The sequence below is a fragment of the Delphinus delphis genome, chromosome 11, assembly GCF_949987515.2.
Source record: "Delphinus delphis chromosome 11, mDelDel1.2, whole genome shotgun sequence".
In the NCBI taxonomy this organism is placed as follows: Eukaryota; Metazoa; Chordata; class Mammalia; order Artiodactyla; family Delphinidae; genus Delphinus; species Delphinus delphis.
Window position 1 is genome coordinate 32,256,010 of NC_082693.1, and position 20,048 is coordinate 32,276,057.

Consider the following 20,048-nt stretch of genomic DNA (forward strand, 5'->3'; position numbering starts at 1 on the left):
AAAGGACAGAGCCTTTTAGGGCTGGTATATATTCCAGAGGGATGTGTTTGTGTGTGTGTGTATATCTGGATTTCCATCTGTACATAAATTACTATCTCTTTCTATTACACATTTCTTGTTCCCTTTATAGATTCATGGACATGCTTGCACAGGCCCCATCCCAAACCCACATACTTGTCCTAAATTAGCTATTGAGTTAAATTTGGATACACCTACTGGTATTAGGAGACTAATAGAATGGCACTTTTTTCTGCAAAAAAATCATGTGCCTTCTTTTGTTTTTAAAAATGATATCCCTAATATCTAGTATCAGATATACTTAAAAGTTGCTTTGGGCTTCCCTGGTGGTGCAGTGGTTGACAGTCCGCCTGCTGATGCAGGGGGCATGGGTTCGTGCCCCGGTCCGGGAGGATCCCGCATGCCACGGAGTGGCTGGGCCTGTGAGCCATGGCCACTGGGCCTGCGTGTCCGGAGCCTGTGCTCTGCAGAGAGGCCCGGTACAGCCAAAAAAAAAAAAAAAGTTGCTTTATTAGGAGTTCTGATGGATTTTTGCATTCATTCATGATTTTTTTATATCATGTAAAATATTATTATGATAAAAATATATACAATCTCTGCCCTCAGCAAATTAATATCTATTATTCATTTTAAGTGCATAGATAAGAGTTACCCACTTTCCTTAGAAAATGCCTGTGTTTAGAAAAAAGCACAGGCAGTAATAAAACAGTATTTTTCTGGCTATACTCTCTCCTCTAGTTTTTTGGGTTCTTCAAATCACCTGTCAAAATCCTTCCAGAAGCTTCTGGGAATCCTCATGGTATGGCACATATGTACTCTCAAACTGCCAAGTTGCTACCCCATAAAATCTGGCATTTTCCTTCTTTCTGACTTCAACTATGATGATCGTATCCCCTGCTGGACCTGACGTTCTGGGGCCTGGTCTCTCTCCCTTTCTCCATTTCTTACTGGCCCAGGCAGATTGTTGGATCACTGTGTACCTGCCATGCCGTTTTCCAAGAGTTACCTCCAGGAGAAAAAGTAACCAGTGCCTATCTTTATGCTTTTGGTGTTACAAAGAGCTAAAATCTACCTTTCATTTTCACTTGTTCTCATTGCACTTTTAGGACAACGGCATAAAATTGTAATGTCAGTTCTAAAAATAGTCTGAGTAATACTATGTTACAGTGTCAACTTTCCTTCAAACAGAGATGCAATAAATACCTGTCCGCTCAGTACTCAGTTCTAGAAAAAGAACATTACCATGATATTGCATGCCCCCTCCCAATCCTGTCTCTGTACTTTCTCCCTCAGAAGTACCCACTGTCCTGAACGAAGGAGAGCTCAGAATTGAGACAATTCTAACTCCTGCCAACAGCCTGGCAGTGCTCCTGGGTGCATGGCAGATAAGAGGACAGACTCTAATCCCAGCTCTTCCATTTTCTAGTTGTTACCTTGAGAAAATCACTTAACATCTTTGTGTCTCAGTTTTCTCATGTATAAAATGGGGATATTTATATACCAAACCCTTAGGACTGTGAGGATTAAATGTATTCTAGGGCTTCCTGGTGGTGTGGTGGTTGAGAGTCTGCCTGCCGATGCTGGGGGACACGGGTTCGGGCCCTGGTCTGGGAGGATCCCACGTGCCGCGGAGCAACTGGGCCCGTGAGCCACAATTGCTGAGCCTGCGCGTCTGGAGCCTGTGCTCCACAACGGGAGAGGCCACGATGGTGAGAGGCCCGCGCACCACGGTGAAGGGTGGCCCCCACTTGCCGCAACTGGAGAGGGCCCTCGCGCAGAAACGGGGACCCAACACAGCCAAAAATAAATAAATTAATTAATTAAATAAAATGTATTCTAACGTGGTTAAAACACTGCTTAGCACAAATTGAATTTAATGTGTTTATTATTATTATGCTAAAGTGAACCTTTTCATAAAAGGTCAATTCATGCCTGAAAATAATATATATTCTGCATTTATTGGGAATTATATTCTATAGCTATACATTAGATCAAGCTTGTTAATCCTACTGTTCGAATCTTCTTTATCCTTAAAATTACATTGGCTGATTTATCTATCAATTGCCATTACAGTGATAGATCTGTCAAATTCTATCTCTAATTCTGTCATTTTTGTTTTCTACAATTTTAGGTCATTTAAAAAAAATGTAGCGACATTTTTTGCGATTATCTTTGTTCTACAATACATTCTACTATACTAATAACATAGCTACACCAGCTTAGTCTTAGTATTTTGTGGCATAACTTTTGCCAACTTTTACTTTCACCTTTTCTGAATTGTTATGTTTTGCATGCCTTTTTGACAATGTCTTGTTGCGAGCCTTTCTTGTACCCTTTTTATAGAGCTGGAATGTTGTTCTTTTGTGCTAGCAGCAGTGGTGGTCTGTTTGCATTTGTATTTTGTCATTTTTTTGTCTTTTAACTACATGATTTTGTCTGTTTACACTCATAATTATTTATAAATTTGGGCATAATTATATTTTCTTATACTGTGCTGTGTTTTCACTTTTCTGTTTCTTTTTCTATCCTTTCTTGTCTTTAATGTAAATTGATTGTCTTTCTCATTCCAATTTTTCCCCTCTGCTGGATTACAATATGGTAGTATGAACTATTTCTGTTCTTTTAGTGCTTATCTTATAAAACTTAGTGTATTGATTTTTTTTTTGTAATTAACAATATCTTTACCCTCATCCTCAATAGGAATACTGTATAGAGACTCAAGAACACTTAAGCGAACCACACCCGTCCTGACTTATATGATACCTTTATAAGCATTTTAATTTTTCCTGGCCTTCTTTTAACCCCTTAAGCCATTATATAGTATGAGTACTTCATATTTCTTTAGATTTTCTTTATTCTTCATTTCTATTTGCACCTAAGACCTTCCATCTGAGTTTTCCTTCTGAACTTAACATACATCTTTTAGCTTTCTTTAGTGAGAGTCTGCTACTGGCAAAATAGTTTGGTTTTTTTGTTTATCTGAAAATATCTTTATTTTGCTCTCGTAAAAAACATTTTCCCAAGTATAGAACTCAAGGTCAGCAGATGTTTTATCTCAACACAACAAAATACCATTCCACTGTATCTTTACTGATACACAATACAGATACAGGTATGGTACACAATAAAGGTACTGATTCCTGATTTCAGTGGATTAGTGGTTTTCATCAGTTCTGCAGTATTTTCAGCCTTTATCTCCATATTTCTTAACTCCTGTTTCCTACTTTTCATTTCCTTGTCTCTTTGTGTGCATTCTAGATAATTTTGTCAAATCTATCTTCTAGTTCACTAATTTCTAGTTGAGCGATTCCTCAGGTCTGTCTAATCTGCTCTTAAACACATCCTTTAAATTTGAACTCCAATTATTATAATTTTCATTTCTATAAGTTCTTATTCTTTTTTTGTTTGTTTGTTTTTGTTTTTGTTTTTGTTTTGTGGTATGCGGGCCTCTCACTGTTGTGGCCTCTCCCGTTGCAGAGCACAGGCTCCGGACGCACAGGCTCAGCGGCCATGGGTCACGGGCCCAGCCGCTCCGTGGCATGTGGGATCTTCCTGGACCGGGACACTAACCCGTGTCCCCTGCATCGGCAGGCGGACTCGCAACCACTGTGCCACCAGGGAAGCCCCGTTCTTATTCTTTTTTATTGGTTATTTTTATACTCATTACTCACATTTACCATCCTTGTTCCTATTTCTTTCATTATGTTAAATCTCTCTGTATATATTCGCAATGTCTTTCCAGTTATGATTCCTATTTAATTTTTTTTTTCTCCTGCTGGATCTCACTCATGGTGCACTGTTTCTTTGTGTACTTTGTGAAATTTGACTCTAAGCACATTTTAATTCCAACTTTGTCCCTGGCACACTTTGAGGCCTGGGGTTCTCCAGCCAGAAAGCATGAGTTAGTTTCTGCTGGGCTCCTGGGGATATCACCCTCCCAGGACTACTTTAAACTTAATTATCAGCTTGAGCTGTTGTAGATACCACCGTTACCCCTCCAGGTAGTCTGAATTGGAGGTGCAAACATCCATGAAGTTTGCGTAGGGGCCAGCTTGTTATTGCTTATTCTCAGGTGAGACTTTTCTCCCTTTCATTCAAGACCAAAATTCACGATAGACGGTTCTCTTTGCAATGCCCTGGGAGAGAGGTGTTGTATTTCTTTTTCACCATAACACTAAGTCAATAGCTCTTGGGCCTCCCAGCTTCCTTCCTGTGGTCTCCTGTTAGACTCTTTATCTTGAATAGGCTCTGGACATTGTCTCCTATTCTTTGTGCTCTGTGAAACTGTGGACACTGAGGCCTAGCTTCACTTAAATCAGTAAATACTCTCAAGGATAAAATCTGATTCCTTATTATTCTTTTCCAAATTCTCACCTTCACTCATTTGTTTTGTCCTCTGAGTATTTACTGTTATTTTGTCATCCTAGTAATACTTTAAAAATAAATAAAAGAAGTAGGTCAGCCTCATTAGTTGTTTTCAGCAGGAAGGCTCTTCAAAGTACCTAGCACAACATAACTGTCAAACACAGAAGTCTTACTTTTTGAGTCCTATTCTTTGAGTCTTTGTATCCTTTTTCACAGGGAGATTCTTAAGCCTTCTTACAAATAGTTCCTAGCGGTTCATCTATACTAGTCTTCTAGACATGGCCAGATGCAAGGAAACCCTAATGCCTATAAACTGGGAATGTCCCTGTCTTCCACAATGACATGTAAGGCCGAGTATGATTTGTATTGAATTAGAGATGCAGAGACCACTGTGTACCCAGAGGGATGAAGAGTACTTCTAGGTGATAAAGAGACTGTGATACAGGTGTAGTTTGAAATAGATTCATTTATTTAGCAAACAGGCACAAGCGTTTACTACTTCCAAGTTCCTACTATCAACACTGAGATACAAGGTTGAATACATTTCCTCCACCTTTCGGAAGTTCATAATTTATTAGATGTTAAATATAGGCAGAATTTTAATAAGGATAGTAAATGAAGTGCCATACATTTTGGTAAGGAGGAAGAAAGTCTGACAGATCTGGGAAATGATTTCTACTCCAGTTTGGCCAGGTCATCGATCTTTAAGCAGAAGAATAAGAGATGCTTTACAGATGTCGTTTGGGATCAGATTACAGAGAGTCTGGAGAGTCAATCTGAGAACTTTTGACTTAATTCAGTAATCAGTGGGAACCATTAATGCTTTTGAGCATGAAATAATGTGTTAAAGACATATTAATAAGATTAATCAAGCAGTAATCTTCCAGATGATTCAAGGGGATTGAACAGGTGGAGAAGAAAAATTACAAGACTGAACCAGAGCAACAGCAAAGGGAGTAGGAAGAAAAGGAGAAAGGAGAATCATTTTATAGGCAATGTCCATTATCTGTAAAAGGCCGCAGTTGGAGAATACAAGATAACAGTGAAGACCTAAATGGGACTGACTGACACAATGGTAATGTCATTAAGCAAGTTGGGAAAGAAGATCAGAATTGTGGAGGGTCGATAAGTCTGACGTGTTCATGTAGATTTGGCCCTACTACGAGCACAAAGAACTACGAGCACAAAGAGCACAATGGTAGTGTCATTAAGCAAGTTGGGAAAGAAGATCAGAATTGTGGAGGGTCGATAAGTCTGACGTGTTCATGTAGATTTGGCCCTACTACGAGCACAAAGAACCTACTAGAGCTCCATAAATGAAAAGCTTGGCTAAATTTGGGGCATTAAAAAACAACCAAGGGGCTTCCCTGGTGGCGCAGTGGTTAAGAGTCTGCCTGCTGATGCAGGGGACACGGGTGCGTGCCCCAGTCCGGGAAGATCCCACATGCCGCAGAGCGGCTGGGCCTGTGAGCCATGGCCGCTGAGACTGCGCGTCCGGATCCTGTGCTCCGCAGCGGGAAAGGCCACAACAGTGAGAGGCCCATGTAACGCAAAAAAAAAAAACAAAACAACAACCAAGGTTTTAGTGTCTGTGTCTCCTTTAGATGAAGATAATGCCCATAGTACTGCCATTGAGCTTCTAACCCTCACACAGTGTTTCTTTGATGTTTATGTTTAGTTTCTTCTCACCTCACTGAATTGATCAAATTACTTTTTTTTCCTTGCTTTTTAATTAGTATTTTCTAGTAAATAAGATGATTGTGTAGAAAGGAAGGAATAGAGATCTGCCGGCTACCATGATGTACAGAGCATCCATTTGTTTTCAATGATTAATATTTGTTGTTTTAAAATAATGCTTATTTTTCTGATTCTAGGTAAGTATATACTCACAGAAAATATGCTCGGAAATACAAGGATATATTAAAAAGAAAGGAATCATGATCATAACAACAGCAACTAGAGCTAACTACTCATATTTTCTTCCAGGAATTTTTATTTGAATATAAGACTAAAAAAACACACAAAAGGGAGATGGTTATGTTATATAAATTTGTGTCCTGCTTTAGTATTTATAATGATCATTTCCCGTGTTATAAAAGTTCTCCAGAGTCTTAATATTCCATTGTTCAGATATTCCCTTATTTATTTAAGAAGTCACATACTGTGGACATTGAGGACATTTATGATACTTTGCTATTATAAATTATGCGGTAATGAACAGATGCTGATATACTTCAGATTAATTTTGATGATCCATGTTTTTGTTTGTAGTTATCAAATCAGGCTGTAGAATACATAATGCAATGATGGAAATTACTTTTCAAGTGGTCAAAATATTCAGACTGATATCATTAACAACAAATAGAGAAACATGTCTACTCTTCAAAGGCCCAAGGAAAAAGCAGATCATAAAGCAGTTGGGCAAATAACCATAAAATAATTTAAATAAATAAATATTTAAAATAAATAAATAATTTAATCTGATCATTATTTATTTAATTGTCTATCCAATATAATAAATTACTACTACTTTAAATGCCACAAAATGGCATCATGGTTATACAAACATATAATTATACACCTATGCACTAGTCACTGGGGAAATTATATCATCTAGAATAAAAATTGATACATATATGTGAGAATATGTGCATTCTTATGAAACTTTACAAGCTCTGAAAAATCCATACCATTACTTATTTTCCATTTTTAAAAAATATATCATAGGATAATATGTGATAAATATTACAGGTCATTGTTAATTATGAATCATATAAGCACAGACAAGGAGCTATGACCAAACTTAGAAAATATGTATACATGAAATTATACCTGCAAATAATGTTATGTACATTTTGAGAAAGCTTCCCCAATGTTTAAAATGCACATACCTCTCCCAAATGAACTTTCTCCCTTCTAAGAATGGTTGTATTTCAAATGCATACATTGCTTCTTTTTTGAATAAACTACAATTATTTTTAGTTAAAAATGTGAAAGTGAAATATTATATTTATTGCATTTTTTTAACATCTTTATTTCAGTATAATTGCTTTACAATGTTGTGTTAGTTTCTGCTGTATAACAAAGTGAATCAGCTATACCTACACATATATCCCCATATCCCCTCCCTCTTGCACCTCCCTCCCACACTCCCTATCTCACCCCTCTAGATGGACACAAAGCACCGAGCTGATCTCCCTGTGCTATGCAGCTGCTTCCCACTAGCTATCTATTTTACATTTGGTAGTGTATATATGTCCATGCCACTCTCTCACTTCGTCCCAGCTTACATTTCCCCCTCCCTGTGTCCTCAAGTCCATGCTTTATGTCTGCGTCTTTATTCCTGTCCTGCCCCTAGGTTCATTAGAACCTTTTTTTTTTTTTTTTGGATTCCATATATATGTGTTAGCATGGGGTATTTGTTTTTCTCTTTCTGACTTAGTTCACTCTATATAACAGACTCTAGGCCCATCCACCTCACAAGAAATAGTTCAATTTCGTTTCTTTTTATGGCTTAGTAACATTCCATTGTGTATATGTGTCACATCTTCTTTATCCATTCATCCATCAATGGACACTTAGGTTGTGTCCATGTCCTGGCTATTGTAAATAGAGCTGCAATGAACATTGTAGTACATGACTCTTTTTGAATTATGGTTTTCTCAGGGTAGATGTCCAGTAGAGGGATTGCTGGGTCATATGGTAGTTCTATTTTTAGTTGTTTTTTTTTTAATTTAATTTATTTATTTATGGCTGTGTTGGGTCTTAGTTTCTGTGCGAGGGCTTTCTCTAGTTGCAGCAAGTGGGGGCTACTCTTCATCGCAGTGCGCGGGCCTCTCACTATCGCAGCCTCTCTTGTTGCAGAGCACAGACTCCAGACGCGCAGGCTCAGCAATTGTGGCTCACGGACCTAGTTGCTCCACGGCATGTGGGATCTTCCCAGACCAGGGTTCGAACCCGTGCCCCCTGCATTGGTAGGCAGATTCTCAACCACTGCACCACCAGGGAAGCCCCCTATTTTTAGTTTTTTAAGGAACCTCCATACTGTTCTCCATAGTGGCTGTATCAATTTACATTCCCACCAACAGTACAAGAGGGTTCCCTTTGCTCCACACCCTCTCCAGCATTTATTGTTTGTAGATTTTTTGATGGTGGCCATTCTGACCAGTGTGAGGTGATACCTCATTGTAGTTTTGATTTGTGTTTCTCTAATAATTAGTGATGTTGAGTGTCCTTTCATGTGTTTGTTGACAATCTGTATATCTTCTTTGGAGAAATGTCTATTTAGGTCTTCTGCCCATTTTTGGATTGGGTTGTTTGTTTTTTTGATATTGAGCTGCATGAGCTGCTTGTATATTTTGGAGATTAATCCTTTGTCCATTGCTTTATTTGCATTGCTTATTGATTTAAGAAAAATAAATAACTCACCAACTATCTTGAGCTTTTGGAGAAAATGTAAAAATGTTGAATAAAATGCAAAACTTTAACTTCCACACTTTTAACCTCTTGTTGTCTTTTGTAAGAGAAATGTTTTTAGGATTTGTTTTCCTTGGTTAGATCAGAAATATCTATGGCGGTAATGTGAACACATTTGATTATATGAAAGTGCTACTTTACCAAACAAGAAAAAGAACAGGGAAAAGATAATTTGGGGATAATTATTATAACTTTTATGGGATCTTGACAGGTTTAAAAGTCTTGTACCTTTTCCTGTTATGATGACCACAGGAAAAGCTCCCTAGCCCCCACCATAAAATGGCTTAGAAGAAAACTCGCCATCATAGCCCAGTGCCTCATTAGAAAAGCCTGTATTTCCTGCTCCAATAACCAGTTGATGGAAATAAATTTCATTTTGTCAACAGGTTTATTTATTTCCCCTCTTCTTCTGCTTTGTTAATCTTCCTTTTATGTTTCCTTAATAACATATGCTGGAAAACTTCCTAAATGCTTTTCAAATAAAGAGAAGTTCTGAAAAGGATTGACAAATTTCTGTTGTGTCAACAGAGACACGGGCGTCTCCCAGTCTAGAATTCAATGTATAATATCTGAAATAGATAAATGTAGGCCCTCCTTTTCTCATTCATTAGATCCGGAGATATTCAGGTCTACTAATTGGTTTTAATGCATGTTATTAGAATTTTATTGCCAGTACAATAAAGATGCAGTGCATTTCATGTATCAAAACAGACCAGCCTTAAAAAATAACTAGGAGAGCTGACTCCGTAAAGAAGGGATAGAAAAGGAAAAATCTAGAATCTGTGCTATCAGATGAGTTCTTTGAACACTTTGGATAATGACCAGTGGCAAAACATAGAACCTACAAAATATGAAATAATGCATGAATTCAGGATCAGCCTGTTACCTACAATTAATCACTATGTATTTACAAAGAAATTTATTATTATACACTGTGGTACTAATCTGGAGATGTGGGACACCAAACATCTTTTCATAACGAATCTTGTGGAACGAGTTACTTACTGACCATGAGATGCTTGAATAAAATACCATATTTTTGAATGATCATGGTAAGGCAGACGATATTTTGGATTTTTGTAGTTAGAAGAAAATTTAATTCATTATTTGATCATATTTTCAACAAGGTCTTAAATATTAGGTATAAAAATATAATAACATAAAAGACTTCTTCCTCTGATCCACTTCCAGGAACACAAGTTTATTCTACGTAATGTTTTACAATGTAAAATCTTTGTAGTTTCTGTGTAAGTTTTACACCTAATTTTCCTACCTATGAAAAACACAGTGGGTTTGCACTATTTTTAGCAAAACAATTTCCATTGCATATCAACGTATTGACCCAACATGGAGCATGATAAATGGAATATTATCTGATAACTTTAGATTACTATCTCCATTCAAGTTCAAAAATGTAGTTTTTGCTATCATGCCCCAGATTCTTTCCTTCCTTTAACTTTGGTTCACAGTAAATCTACCATCTCTACTAAACTCTGGGCCCTTTGGAGCAGTCTTTTAATCCTAGCCACCAAACATAAATATATTCCTTCTTGGGTTTATCTTAGACCACAGCCCTGTAGCTCTTCATTCTGCCTTCTTTGCCGCTTTGTCCTTATCTATATATCCTACCTGTCAAGGGATAGGCAGTATATCAACTTCTGTGCCAAATATTTAACAGGGCTTCCAATATTCCAAAAGGTTAGCTTCCAAATGACATTGTTTTCTCTTAGATAAAGCAGGGATAACTCTGTCACCCAGTGTTAATATTTATAACCTATTTCAGTCCTAGTTTACTCAATCCCCTTGTAGGTGCTCCTGAGGATCATCTTGCGAATGTGTAGATCTTACTTTTATTCCTCTACTATGCTCACTCTGCCACCCAGAGTAGCTATAGGTTGTCTTATATTTAAGTAAAAAGTATTTTTCTTTCTCAAGTAAATGTCTGCTTTTCAAAATGATTTTGTTTTTACTTTAAAACAGCACCCCAAATAGTAAATGGTATCTCTTTAGCTGATCTCCTTTATGGAAAACATGGCCAAGCTCAAAAGCATGACAGTGAATGGAACCAAGAATTACAATCACTGAATCAAGGACTACCAGGGCACAAAGGGTCACCCTGTCATTTTCGACTATTTACTCTTCAGAATGCACATGACCAATATCAAAGAAATGCTGTTAACACTTTCTTTTGAAAAAGCTAGTTTCCTTAATTCAAAGAGAAGAGAGCTTACAAATGGCAGGAGTAGAGATACAATAAAGACAGCAGGACCAGGTGAAATGCAGTACTATGAGAATGACAATAGGTGTTTGAGCCTCTCAGAGAATGGACAATACTTTTATATAAAATTTAGTGTGCTATTTCTTCTTTTTCAGTCTACTATAGACACAAAGGGTTGAAAGAATAGTTTAAAAAAGATGTCAACTCAAGCCCTTTTCTCCTTGAGTCCTGTGTCATCACCCTGATTCAGTTTACCTTACAGCTAACGTCACTTGTCAACCTTGTTCCTGCTTCCACACATTTCACCTAGGTAACCCACTTCCATCAGCTGCTCTCATTTCCTGCAGTGATTTTCCCATTCCCATCACACTCTGCTCCCTGCACACCCCAAAGGACCATCCCAGGTGAGAATTACGTAAAGAATAATATGAGAATCAATGAGATAACAGTAAAAAAGAGCGATTGAATGAAAGTCAGGAGACTTGGCTTCTATCTTAGCTCTGCCACTAAATTACCAGGTAAATGTGGGAAAGTCATTTCTATTGATAAAAGTTGGAGGACAAGTTAAATTGTGTCTAAAATTTCCTTCCAAGTAATCCTATGAAGTAACTTATGATTATATTAATTTTCTTAAAATTTAATCAATATTAAAAATAAAATAGAAGAAATTTATGCTTCTGCCTCAGTTGAATATCAGAAAATCAAGTCCTTGCTTTCTCTCAGTAGTCCTAGTTTCATAACTCTTTGTAGTTTATAGAAGCTGGAATGCCCCAAATTTTGCATATTGATCTGTCTCTCCCTTTTCTGCCCAGGACTTTGGTTATGAGATCTTTTAGACTTTGGTCCTAACTCACCTCTCTAGCATCATCTCTTAATACTCCCCTCAGCAACCCTTTGCTATAGCTGCAATGAACTTCTTACCCACTGCGTGAAAGTAGCTTCTCTCTGGAACTTTCCCTCTTTTGGTTCATCCCTTGACTCATCTATTTTCTACCATGTAGCCCATTGCACTTTTCTGAGTTCTTTAAGTGTTTAAGCCTCAGTCTAATAATGAGGTCTTAAATCATCGTTGGACTAGAAGAGTGTATTGAGTGAAAAAACAAGCTTTGGAGTAAAAGCAAGAAAAAACAAAAGACTATATTCAATTTCTGACTCAGACAAATAGTTGCTAAGTAACCTTAGGTGAATTACTTAATGCTGGGCCTGAATTGTTTTATCTATAAAATGAAATTTATACTATCTACCAAAATCAATTGGGACTCTGATCCAAAAAACAGAAGACTCAAAACAAATACTTACGGAGAAAAGGAAGATGTATTGACTTTCTGAATTGAAAATTCCAGAAGTTTATGATTTCAGGTATAACTTGATGCAGGGGCTCAAACAATGCCACTAAATTTTAGTCTTTCTCCATCTTTTGGCTTTTATCTCCTCTTTGTTGCGTTTACCCCCAGGCTCTATATATTGTGGGAAGATGAAGATTTGAGCTGCTCCTATAGTCTTGCAGGTTCAAGTACACCAGGGAAGGCAAGTGTTCTTTTCTCAATAGTTTCAACAAAACTCTCAGGCCTGATATTTATGGGCTTGAACCGTATCAAATATCCATCCTTGAAATGATCACTACAGCTAAGGAAATAAAATACAATCATTGGCTGATATCTAGGTCACATGACTGCCCCTAAAGCTGAAAACAGTGTTGAACAGACATATAGACAAGGAAAGAAGAAGGTGTGATTCTGCACAAGAAATTTAGGGTCATGCTTTCGAAAAGAGAGAGAATGAACGCTGGTTAGACCGTAAATAACTGTGATACACTATATTAGCCTGTCATATTTTTATAAAACTAAATGTGACAGTATTCCTAAAACATTTATCACAATGGTTGGTACCTAAAAGTTTCCTGTGCTAAATGAGGGCCTTGGCACATAGCAGGTGCTACAAAAGTGTCAGGTGAATAAAGTGACTAAAAACTAAACGTGCTAGAAGAATTCTCAGAATGAGTACTTTATAGTTAATTTGGCTTGATTTTTCTAGTTCACTGTGATTAATTATCTTGTTGGCAGAAATTATAAGAGAGTCAGTCACATTTATTGTTTGAACAGCTTTCTGAATCTATTCTACTTAATCTAATACGATTATACTGAGGTACAAACATAGCCAAAGCAATTATAGCCTAAATCCAACTTCACTATAGTAGTTAACTCATCCAGCAGATGCCTGGGGGGCTTCTCATAAATCCCCAAATTCTGCTGGTATTAGGAATGTAAAGAAGACGGCATGGCACTGTCCTCAAGAGCTGAGTTTCCTTCTTTCATATCTAAGGCTTGTGGGATATAATAAACATAACAGAAAATATCTGCTTAAAGAATAGTAAAGGAAACCAACAATAAAAATAAGCAACTTAATAAAATACAAATTTGATAATAAAAAAGAATAAATAATCATAGTTGTCAAGAAGTTACTAAGCATTGGTGAAATTTCTGTAGAAAATTTTGGAGACCCTGCTTCAGAAAGAGTGATGGAGAGGGATCCTATCCAGGATATTACTTAAGCTGAAAACTGAAAAATGAGAAAGAGCTGTAACTGGAACCAGAGCAAGGAGCTGTTGAGAATTCAAGATGAGCCCTTTAGTTAGGCCTTGAATCGCAGCTCTGCTTCTGACTTGGCTGTGTGACTCTGGGCAAGTTACTTATCTCTATGCCTCATTTTCTTCATCAATAAAGTAGAAATAATAGTAACGTTGTTTAAGGACTTATATGACACGGTTTACATTCAAGCTCCTACCTTCTCTTACATGAACTGGTAACATTCCCAAACTGTCTCTCCATCTCTTAACCCCTCCAACTCACCCTCCATGCTACTGTTGAAGCCATTTTCCAAACTGTAAATCAGACTATGCTATTTCCCTTTCCGTGAGTCTTCTTTACTTTTTTACAGAGTCCAAATTATTCAGTATAGTGCAGTCATTCTTCTATGATCTTGCCACTTCTCCAGTTTTATTCTTCATCATGTCCACTCACCCACTCCAATCTTCAACCCTTAGCTTCACACACATTAATTACTTAAGGCTCCTCTAACATGATATGTTGTTCCCTATCTCTGTGCCTTTGCACGGTCAGTGTTCTCTGCTCGGAAATTTGGCCTTGGTAAGCACCAAGTCAATTCCATTATGTCTTCCAAGGCATTTTTATTTGATTCTTCCAGCAGCCCTCAACCTATAGCTGACCATCATCTTTGTGGGGTTTCCTCCCTCCCCGTCCCATAAGGATGATATTGTTCCTTTGTGTGTGTGTGTCTGGCAATGGGAATGATCTCATAGGGAAAGAGAAATTGATAATGCAGGAGAAAGAGAAGGAATAATTCCAGGAGGAAAAAAAATTGAAAAGAAAAAAAAGGAATGGTTTACCAAGTGGAAGAATTGGTCTTTGATAGAATTGGTGATCTTTCTTCCACTGTAACAGAATTATTGCCTACAGGGTGGATACAGATAAACTTAGATTAATATGCTGAGTGGAGGGAAGATACAGTGGTTTCCATTTCATGGCTTCTTTTTTCTCCAAGTGTGGAATAGAATGATTGGCTACGAGTGAAGAGAGAGAAGGCACCCTAGCAGAGTTGCAGAGAAAAGGGGTGTGAAATACTCATCTGGGAGAGCAGAAAGTTGAGGTAATAAGAATGTCTTAGCATCCAATGAGTTCTGAGGGGAGGTCGTCAACTGAGAGTGGGCAGGTTGTGTCTGAAAATTGAGGAAAGTGGAGCAGCTTGACTAGGGAAGCATGTGCGATTGTCAGGCAGTGTTGATGGCCCGTCTGAGGTTTGTGGGAATGTGTTTACAGTGAAAGCAGTCCGTGTAGTTAGCATGGCTGTGTCTTTTCCTCCAGGACCATACAGCTGCTTAGGTGGGAACACAAGGAAGTGAATAGTTGGGCTTGGCAGTGATTGACCTTTGCTGGGTGATACGGTGAAGGCAGAGAACAGCAAGGACGTAGATTTTTATGAGTATCGTGACTAACTGCAGCTCCAAGCTGGGCAAGGAGAGAGGGGAGGGTGTGAGGGAATTATTGATAGTGAAAAGTGGAAGGGTCAACAGGTTCAGGGTCCAGTGAGAGAGCACAAATGGTGGAGTGGGAATGGAAGCTGATCAGACCATGGAGTGCTTAAAGTGGATATTTTAGAAGTAAAGCAACTATGAAAATGACATTTTGTGAGTAGTCTTTTCTGTACATTGCTATGACATGTTGAATTATATTGATGTAGACCTGCCCACAACTAACATATAAATCACAAAATCTAGACACAGATGATTGTGGATGTTTAGCAGTGCCACTTGTAAGCTAATAAATGATCATTTTATGTTTTGTTCAAATCTCAAGAGTCAACTGTGAAAAACCCTGAATTTCTGGATTCTTACAAAGGTAAACCACATGATCCTAATACTTAAAAACAAGTGCACTTTCTCAAAAGATACAATATCAAAATAGGAAGGAAGAAAAAAACATGTCTGATGCAAACAGCACGTTTTTCTGGTTTCCTGCCCTGCCTTTGCTCTTTGGTATAGACAGAGCAGGACTGAGTGAAAGCCCATTAAAGGGCAGGTGCCCATGCCGCTGGCCTGATTCTCTAGTTGACACAGCAGAAGTAACCATACAAAATACAAACCACTTGTCACACTCACCTTGATTTTAAGTTTCCCATTTCTATTCCTGACATGGACTCTTAATTACTGGCCTCCTGAATCCATTCCCTTCCCCAGTTAAAAGTATAAACAAAATTAACATCTTTTTCTTTGTTAGGCTGTAAAATTGATTACATTTCCACAAACCTCAAATGGGTAATTTAAGACTTCCTAAGGCAATTCAGAGTCCACAGTGAGAAGCAGACAACCTGGATCTAGAAAAATGTGGCAGTTTTATTTCTCAAAGGATTCAGAAAGAGAAAGTCGCTAAGAATAGGATAGGATTAAACACTGCCTGTATTTCACAACAATATCATTGAAAAGGGAAAGTGGTTGAGTGAGGAGGTGAGGTTAGGGGTGTTAGTGTAAAGACAGGACCACGTGCTTTCGCTTTTACCCTAATGTCTCTATAAAATGTAATTTATTTATTAGTTGCAGTAACTTGTTTTGAATGTTTGGAGTTGGGGTGTCCAAGCCTGAAATGTTGTAGTCATAGCAATTTGGGTATTGCAGGAGTTTTGTCGTTTATTTTTTGCTGAGTTTTATACCTGATTTCCACTATCCAGAAGAGAGGGAATTGAAGCAATATTTTCACAGTAGAGTATCTAGGCTTCTCTTAGCTGTGAGGGTTAAAGTTTTCATATTTCCTACTTAATTCATTTTTAATAAAGGTTTTGTTGGAACAACTAAGCATGGTATTTCACTAGTTACTAATCAACATTACAAAATTTAAGACAATGATATATGATTAATACTAAGCTTGTGTAGTAATGGCTATGTTGTCTGATGAATAAAAACCAAACAACAAATAAAATTAAAAGAAAGATATGGACACAATAGACCCCTCTCTCGGGATTATCAGTTGATATCAGTGACCATCTTGTTTAGCCCTGGTTTTCATTCTGACTTGCGTAGACTGATTGCCTCTGAATTTTCTCACTCATGCCATGGGCCTCAAGAGCTCTTTAGAGCGTGGAAACAATTTGCTTAAAAAACCATTGCAGGCAGCTTCAAGCCTCAGTTCTTCTTCCAGCAAGAGAATTCCATCTAAAAAGCAAAAGTGTGTTTTATTTTCTTTTTAAGTTCCTTGTTCCACCTTAGACCCAATCATAAAAAAATATATAAAATATTCACAGCACTGTAGTGCAACCAATTTATGTAAAATCCCATTCTGTCTATAATTTGAAGGATATCTCACAGCAAACTTTACTAACTTTAATCTCCTACTCCACTCTCAATCTCAATAATCAGTTTCTCACAGGATTAGATACTGTGATTTGATTTTTCTAAGGGACTGTACATAGTCCCAGAACATAGCATCTTAAAGCACATTAAGCCAAAATGAACGTGGTTTCATCGGGTATATGAAGTGATTCTTCCACTGCAGTCACAAATGACTTATGGATGGTTAGCAGTGCCATCCGTGCGGGCTTGCCTTTGATTTGTAGATACCCAAGCATTGTCTCCACGGAGAAAATGTACAGAGGTAGCATTTCACTTTTATGTTTTTCATCAAACAGCTTCCTCGTGACAGAGGGAAAGGTATGAAAGTTGTTAGGGAAAACATTCTCTATTACCAGAAGGTTATTTCTTCAGAAGTCAGAGGCTTGTGTGCACTTGTGTGAAGGGAATACTAAGTTAAACGTGGGCTAGAGGATGCTTTTCAGATAAGTAGCCTTTACAAAGCCTCCTTTACCTCGTACAAACAAAATTGTCAACAGGTAGCTGCTTATAAGTTATTTTGTCATAGAATTAAAGAAACTTTGATTCTAAAATGTATGCTTTTGTGTACCAATATGAAATCTGTAGTATCTGAAACATTCTCAACCAAAGAAAGAATTGCAAGTCCGCACTTGGGGCTGGTGCTCGGTGGTTTGTGGGATCCGAGAAATCTCACTTGCGCCTCCTCTGGAGCTTGGAATCTTACTTACTTCCATAAGTTCAGTCCTTTGAACTAAGGCTTGTAATAAAAATTGTATTTTCAATCTTTATTGGTGTGAACCAAACCCTGGATGGGGCCACATTTTAAATAATTACTAATGATGATCCCTTTAAGAAACATTTATTTATCAATTATCTTTATATCTCAAGAGCTACTTGTGAGAGAATGGAAGACTACACCAAATACCAGGTTTTTCTAGGAGATAATTAGGATGGCAAGCCTGAAATCCCAATGACTTCCTAGGTTGGCAGCCTTAGGAAATCCAGGAAGCAAAATAAATAGTAGGAGGATGCCCAGTATCTTAAAAGGGGGAGGGGGTGATGTTGAAAACAAAGATGCTGTGGGTAACTTTGAGACCTGCTTCACAGTTTTGCTTAGGTTCAATAAGATGACAAGATTGAAGAGTTATTTTGACCTCAGGATCTCAGATTTCTGTTTCCCCGTGATTCTTGGTGATATTGGTGTTGTATGGGTGGTTCTACCCTTTTTATTTTAATAGATTGGTTCCATTTTACCACAAAATATTTAGATATGCATCTTCTAAACAAACACCAAACCATAGTACAGCATGGAGAGTGTAGAGAAAACACTCACGAAAGGAATGCTTCCCTCTGGAAACAACTTCCCACAGGATGGGGTGTTTTCTCCAGTGCTATTGGAAGGACATCGAAAGTCAATGGATTTCAGCTCCGAATACAGATCATTTGCTTTAATTTAAAGGTCTCACTTTCAATTTTGTATGGGATGTTTAGGTTTCCTTGTAGGCCTCTTAGGAATCACAAGCTTCTTTACTCCTTAACTGTATACTTCATTGCTGTAATCGAATCTCTTTTGTTGCTATAATTCCTTCCTAATGTTACAGTTTTAGTCAAGTATTCTTTCCCTCTAGAGGCATTAATTGTTGCCAATTTTGAAAATGCCCTTGATTGGTGTATACTTTTTGCTTCTGGTGCCAAAACATGTCACTGTTTGCTATTCTTCCTCTAGGTGAAAAGACTTTTTTTCTTCTTGTTCAACATACACCATGCCCTTTTTAAGCTCTGTAGTGTAATTTAGAGTATCTTTGTCTACCAGGTGTAAAGTCAGCATTCTTCATGGTTTCATGTACTTCACCAATTTGCAGTACATGTCTCAGGATAGAAGATTTAAATTTTCTTTTATTTGCTATTAGCTGTGAAATTATTGGTCACTGGAGCTTATGACAGTGTATCCTTGTTAAGGATTTACCTTTGGTTTATAGTACGTCACCAAAATAAATGGTTATTTTCCAATGACAAGACCTTCACTGAAATACAAAGTTAAAAGGGAAGATACTTCTTCAAATGTAGCATAGTGTACAGGAAAATATCCTCTAGTTTGAAATTAAGTGAGTTTCTCTTTATTTAGTCCTGGTAACTATTTCAGATCATATACAGTTAAATGGATACTTTATTAACAAACTTTATTCCCTTCATTCATACACACGTGCGCGTGTGCGCACACACACACAAAATCTACCTCCAGTTAAAGAGGAAATATTATTTAATTATTGTTTTACAAAAAGTTATAAACACTAGGATATATTTTGAAATAAAAGCCATCACCCTTCAACCAACATTAACTGAGTCCCCACACTGAACAGTCCCCTGTTCCAGGCACTAGAGAGAGAGCATTAAGCAAGACAGACAAATAACTCCCACAAAGCCTGAGTTTTAGAAAGATGGTCTAGATTTCATTTCCAATTTAAATTTATTCTGTTCTTCCTCCTCTGATTCTTTACTAAAGGACCTTATAACTTCCATCCAATAGGAACACGTTCTCCATGATGAGAGCACCAATTTGTGTTTCAGTGCTTGGAATTATGCAATTTATTCTAAAAGTCATCTGCTTCTGAGAGTAGTACAAGTCTATTTTATTATATAAAAATGAAATACACTGAAATTTACTATTATTTTACTGAATATAAATCAAGAAATAGATTCAATATACATTACCTAAGCACTGACATTTTAAGCCCCTTAGCCATGTGTTGCAGTAGATGTGTTTCCTTGTTCATTTACTGCTACATTTTTGAATCATTGCCTCTGCCCATATGACTGTTGATGTCTCTCCCTACAGCCTGGATGAACCTATTTCTTTCCAAGGGTGAAAGCTGCTACAAGGTAATAGAAAACCTTGGCCTGAGCTACACAGAACTCTTGCTTATTATAATGTTGTATAGAACTCAAAAGAAGTATTGATGTACAGTTTAGTCTTTTTTTATTTGAACTTAATTTTGTTTTATTAAAATACAAATAAAAACACAGTAGTTTCATAAACATTTTGCTACCTACTTTAACATTCTCAAATATTTTCTTGATTCCACATTTTTGATT

General features: G+C 37.4%; 1 protein-coding gene across 1 annotated transcript in view; it reads left to right on the forward strand.

Moving 5' to 3' along the window:
• Positions 1-20,048, forward strand: part of PDZRN4 (PDZ domain containing ring finger 4) — a 368,673-nt gene that overhangs the window by 328,548 nt on the left and 20,077 nt on the right. The gene's annotated exons all lie outside the window — the stretch shown is intronic.